Here is a 6,585-nt window from a genome sequence, read left to right as displayed (position 1 = left end):
CGTCTGTGTCTTTGTGTCTGTCAGACAAAATTGAAAGGAAAAACAACCTTTTTTTTCCCCCGATCACATTTTACTATGCCATTGGACAAGTGGTATTCTAAACCACAGCTCGGGATAGAGATTGTTTTGAGGAAAGAGATCACATTATTTAGTGGATGCTTCTCAGCTGGCTCCATAACAGCTTACAAATGAACTGGTTGTAAAATGTCAAAATTTAATATAACTGCATTCACGAAGAAAAACATTTTCATCCCTTTGTATCGTTAGTTTTTACAATGGAGAGGATGCTATTCAGAATTCATGATACATAATTGTAATATCTAGAACATACTAACTATCGGACTAGTCCCCAGTGAACACATGCTGTACACCTGTTGTAGTTTTCCCCACATAATTTCCTCCGCCCACAGCACCTGTTTGTACTATATCATGCAAAGAGATCCACGGCCTTGGGGTGCTACAACTGTCTTTGCAAATGAGAATAATATCTAAATGCATGACCCTAGAACAACTACTGTTTGACATAGTCATAGTAGATCTTGGCTTTTTGTCCAGGAATGGGATTATTCACTTTTAAAATCAAATACACAGGTGGAAAATATCTCACAAATACTATTTGTGTAATGTTTATATACTATATTACATTATTCATCAACTGAATTGCTTGTTCTCACGAGGGACAAAATTAACCTACCATGCATGATTTTGGAATGTGGAAGAGAAACCGGAGCACCCAAAGGATACTCACGTATGGACGGGGCACTTACTGTGTATTTACTCGTATTGCACTTATTTCATCATTTCATCTCTCTTGCCATGCAATATTATTGATATTGTTATGATTTATTATTATCTTTTTATATTCAGAATTTCATTGAGGGCGGGCACAGTTTGTCCTCTTTGTTTAGTGTATTTGATTGAAACACACTGATGTGTTGAATGCAAAATACTGTTAAGTTCTTTAGCTTAGTACTCAATAATAAAGGCAGAAGTGTCTTTACCTAATTTAACGTCCTCAATTATTTTGGAGAGTATTTCTCAGCAGTAAGACACATTTAAAGGAACTTCTAGTCTTTTTGTGTTTGCAGCAGTTCTTGTTCCTTTCTTGGGGGAATTCAATAAAATAGCCTGTGCTCCACCCTTCACAGTTTCAGGGTCAGTTATTTTTACGTTCCATTAACAGTCCTTCAACTAGGAGAGGTGTAATCAGAGAGCAGAATCTTGTTTAAGAACCGAGAGACTGCAATCTCTTGGTTCCACCGATGAAAACGGAGAGAGGCCTCAGCATCAGCAGTAGGACCGGACAGCACTTTGAAGTCAGGCATTAGGAAAAAAAGGTGCCTCTGATTGATTTCACGCAAACAGGTCTGGGAACATCAAACGGCTAAAGTAGGTTTTTCTGGGCTTTGAATTCGCCACTCACCCTCTAGTTGAAAAAAGGACATTAGGCTTACAAAGCAGAATGCCTTCAGACGACAGATGGTCAGCTTGAGTTTACTAATATGACAAGCTGGATCGGACAATCATTGCCTAAAACCACAACCCAACTGAGTATACAGATTTGTCACGCATGTTGGTAGAAAACTTTTCTCGAAAAATAAATAGGACTTTTGAGTAAACAAATTAGTCACTATTGAGATAATGACAAACATTAGTGATGGGAATTTTACAATACGTTCTATTTTCCAACCATAATCCACGTATAAAATATATTGAACGTGTTTATCCAGAACACAGAAACAATGAAACCAATTAGCCACATGGAGACACTCGGGGTTGGCAGTGTTGCTTGCCATATTGCAACGTACTGCTATAAGGCAAACATTCTCACTATCATACCATTTACCATTTATGTCCAGCTGCCCTAAACAGCTTTCATTTTGGCAATAAGCCTGTTAATTAATCCACTGTTGTTGTGTTTTAAATTCTTGGCACATCATCAAGAGCAGTCAAAGTGTTAATTTTATAATGTAAGGATTCCATGTGATAGATTACTGTATTTGTGAAGTCTACAGCAAGCCTTTTGACACCAATTATTTTATTAAACATTTCTCTGTGGATCACTATATTTATCGATGTAAATTATTTGATTTCCACCTGACAGACATAGCACTTTTTTTCACGGCGTAATTAGATATTCAATAGGAATAATTCGAAGATTGAATGTAACTGCCAGACTGATGCCTGTCACCAATCGACTGACTTGTGCGGGGTGGGAAGATTACAGAGTGGATGTGGGTATACCTGTCCCATATTCTCTCATCGACTGCCAAATGACTGTATATGTGTCCACTACATTTTAATGATGGCCGAACCTCCACATTACATCATGTTGATTTGTGATAAAAATTGATCATTTCCAGTGGATAGGAATGATTTGAGGTGTGTTGCTCTCTTAATCTTCAGTGCCTGAATAGGCCACTATTCATATGTTCAGCAGCCTTTCTTCTGATGTACTAGTATATCCAATCTCTCAGAGCCTTTTCAGAAGTATCTTCTCTTTTACTTTGTTATCGCTAACAATAAGAATCTCATATTTTCCCTTCTTTTCTCTTTATCTTGACCAGTGTCTCCTAATTTTAGATAATACAGTAATCCCTCGCTATATCGCGGTTCATTTATCCCAGCTTCGGTACATCGCAGACTTTTCACCCCCAAAAAAATCAAAAATTATAAAAATAAATAAAAATAAAACTTCTAAATTGAGGAATTATGGCACGAAAGTTGCCCACACGCCAGCAGAAGGCAGGGAGTGCCCACACAATTGTAGTACGTACACTTGTACCTTGTTACAAAAAAGTTGTTATAATAATAAGAGTTCTAAAACCATATTTACAGTATTGTACCTTGTTGTGAATTTTTTTATAATAATAATAAAAGAGTTCTAAAAATATATTTACAGTATGTACACTTATACCTTGTTATAAAAAAATAATAATAAAAGAGTTCTAAAACCATATTTACAGTATGTATACTTTAGCTACATCTACTACATATGTACAGATAACATTTGAATAAAAGTTAAATACTATATTATTTATCGTGTGCTTTTTGATTGCAACGATCATATACCATGAGATTTAATACTAATTTCTTGAAAGTCATGTCTAGCTGGTTTTGCTTCTGCATCAAACAACACCATCATGATAACATTAATTGAACATAAGACCTCGCAAATATTTATATATTTTTTTTCCATCTATGTCTGTTGAGCTGCCTTAAATCAACAGGGTGGTAAATCTTTACAGAATTTTATTACAACTCACAGCGGCAGAGTATAAGGGAATTGTTCCCTTTCCCATTGTCCATATTTGGTTTTATATAAGGTATTGTCGGGAAAATGCAATTGTGCAAGAGGTGGAATAAGACAATGGGAGGAAAACTAGGCAGCAAAGGTGAAAAGAGTGGAAGGAAGGGTTGTGGGTTTATGAATCTTGTTTAATGACATATTATTCAGAAGTCCCCCAGGCCAAATCCAGCTGTTTTCTTTTTTATAGCTTAATAGCATTTTCTCCATTTCCTTCGCTTGCAATTTCCTCATCTATTGCATACCATTTGCTTCCACTTTTATATCTTCTGGTGCTCAACCTATGTATGCAACTCCCACCAATCCTTTTCCCTTAATCCCATCCACAGTAGTTGAGTGACAAACCTAATTGGAGTGTTGCAAAGGTCCAGAGGGATAGAAGACATGTTGAAAAACAGACACTCACTGTGTGAAGATTCAGTGATTGCTAGTCTTAGTGAAATGGTCTGAGAAGAGATTAACAACTGTGCTTGTGTGCCAGAGTGTGATGTACCTTGTTTAAAGCTTGAATGTCAAATTCTTAAAGGCAACTCCCAATCGAAGCTCTACTATCCTGATTTCACAGATTTAGATATTACTTCAAATTGAGGTACAAACAACTTGGAATAGCTGATGAGATAATTGGATTATGATTTAATTCATATCAGCAAATCCTGCAGAAGCTTGATATCGACCCTGATCATCTGAATCAGCTGTGTTAAAGAGGCAGGACAGCGGCTCTTTAGGACCGAAGTCGCCTAACTCCCATTACAGGCAAAGATGTAGAACTGAGAATCATTTGTTCATTCACCAAGAGGGAAAATAATGATTAAAAAAATCTAAGAGCAGACAGCATTGGTTAGCATGTTTGCCTCACAACTCAGGGGTGCAGGGTTTGATTCCGGCTCCGGCCTTTCTTTGTGGAGTTTGGTTGATGTGGTGGGTGTCCTCTGGGTACTCCACTCTACCCACATTTCAAAACCATGCAAGGTAAGCTGATTGACCACTCAAAATTGTCCGAAGCTATAATTGTGAGTGTGAATGGTTGCTCGTCCCTATTTGCCCTGCTGACTGGCTGGTGACCAGTTCAGGGTGTGGATGGATGGATGGATGGATGGATGGATGGATGGATGGATGGATGGATGGATGGATGGATGGATGGATGGATGGATGGATGGATGGGACGGGTGGACAGAGGGAGGGAGGGACAACAGACGGATGAAAATATAAGAGCATCTCCCAAAATGATTTCATGCATTCTGCGCACAGCTGTGGGGAGTAAAATGTGTTGTTCATTCCCCGAGCTATAGTTGTTAGGTAAATTTATGGATAGGCAGGGATTCTCAGGGAATAGAGAAAGTTAAGGGGAATGTTTAAATTTAACAACAGAGAGATAATTTGTTGATGAGTGATTATCCAGATTATTTTAGAGACGTTTTGGTCTGTTTAGTAAATGTTTTGTTTGTTGGGATATATTAAGCAGCTTTAAGAGGGCCAGCGCTACCAGGAGGGATTTGGAGCCTTGTGAATGAAAGACTCTTATTGCTTATTTTACTTTCTCACATTGAAAAGAGAAGTTGAGTTTTGAGGTCTTTTTCTGTTAATTACGGTTACTAATACTTGAATTTACGACATCCCTGCCAACAGGCACTGTTAACCAACAAGTTTCAGCCATTAACTTGAGGCCTACATATGACCTACAAAAGCACATAATTTCTTTTTATGCCATGTTTATTGTTCCTTTTATTTTGACAGAAAATCAAAATTGCAAAATGCGTCTCAAGATTTGTTTTCCATCACATTCCCTCATCATAAATTGAGGATTACCTGTACTTAACTAATTTCATAGTGCACTTTTCCTGGACTTCTGATTTCAAATTCAATTCGTGAAGTATATACAGTGGAACCTCAGTAGTAGCAGTCATTTTGCACAACGTGCACTGAGAGGGAATAAAAGTAGAACTCTTTTAGGTCAAGGGACTGGTTATTAACTTTTTGAAACTTTTAAATTCTCTTTCATTTCTTTGAAGAACTTTCTTATAGCTGTGGTTGTGCAGTGCTGTACAAAGTTAACTTGAGTTAAAATTAAATCATTACATTACTTCTCAATTAAGAGATACATGTTGTTGTTTTTTAAGCCCAAAGTATATCCAGTTATGCCAGCTGAGGCCCGAACCAATGCCTGAAAAATCAAACGATTACATGGTGCTCTTCTTTGTAAATTTGTATTTATAAAGTTTCAGCTCAGAGTCTTAAGTTAAATAAAAAGAGGCTTTGAAACGTAAGAAATATTGAGTCATGTTTTATGAGGAGGCACTTGGCAGTGTTGACTTCAAGAAATGCTGTATTTATACAAAAATGTCCCCTGACAGCCCAAGGGAAGAATAAATATACTCTATTTTAGTGATCACAATGGTTGATTGGGAAGTCTTAATGTTCCATGTAATTTCCATCAAATACATCGATATTTTTGGTAGCAGTAAATGTCTCTGTAGAAAAACATTGACTGCAACAAATGGACTATGGCAGACACGTTTCTGTGTTCTTTACCAATACAAGTCTGGGAAATAGACAAAGATTAACATAAATTCCCTTCAATCCAGGAACACAAATATTTTGAGTCCTGGGAGGTGATAGAGTTTAATTATTATTGTGCATCTTGGGTTGAAAACATTGTGAATCTCTTGTATTTTGTTGCCAGAGCGGTTGGCTGAAACCATCAATATCTGCTCTATGAATATATAAATTATTACTCTAAATTGAAATGAATGCTTCCTTTTTTTGTTTGATTTTCCTTCTTTTTTTATTTGTTTGATTTAATTAAATCATGCCCAGTTGCATCTTGTCATCTCACTCCTCTTTTGTGTTTTACTTCCCTAAAGGTAATTTTCAAAAACCCCTCCCCTACTGGAGGCTTTCGATGTGTTTGTGAGCACATGTTAAGGTTAAATAAAGATTTATTTATCCATATTCTAATGTTGTAACTGCATGCCTCCTCCAGACATATACAGTCGGCTGTTTTACTTTGAATTGTAGAAGGGTCTCATTATGCATTAGTGAAATGTAGTTATCTTGTGTCAGTGTGAGTTAGTGTTGTGTATTTTAGTGTTAGGAAGTGCTGTAGAGGAGATAAGGTTTATCATAAACACAGTAGGTTGAGTAATAGTATTAAGTTGTGAATAGCACTGTGTGAGTGTGCGCGGATGCATCTTTTTGTGTGTGTAACAAGAAGTTCACTGATAAAGAAAAAAGTACAGAAACGTGTCTACGAGTGATGAAGAGGAATGGAAAGAAAGTGT

Source organism: Syngnathus scovelli, chromosome 5 (genome assembly GCF_024217435.2).
Source record: "Syngnathus scovelli strain Florida chromosome 5, RoL_Ssco_1.2, whole genome shotgun sequence".
Taxonomy (NCBI): Eukaryota; Metazoa; Chordata; class Actinopteri; order Syngnathiformes; family Syngnathidae; genus Syngnathus; species Syngnathus scovelli.
Note: the sequence above shows the minus strand (reverse complement) of the source record.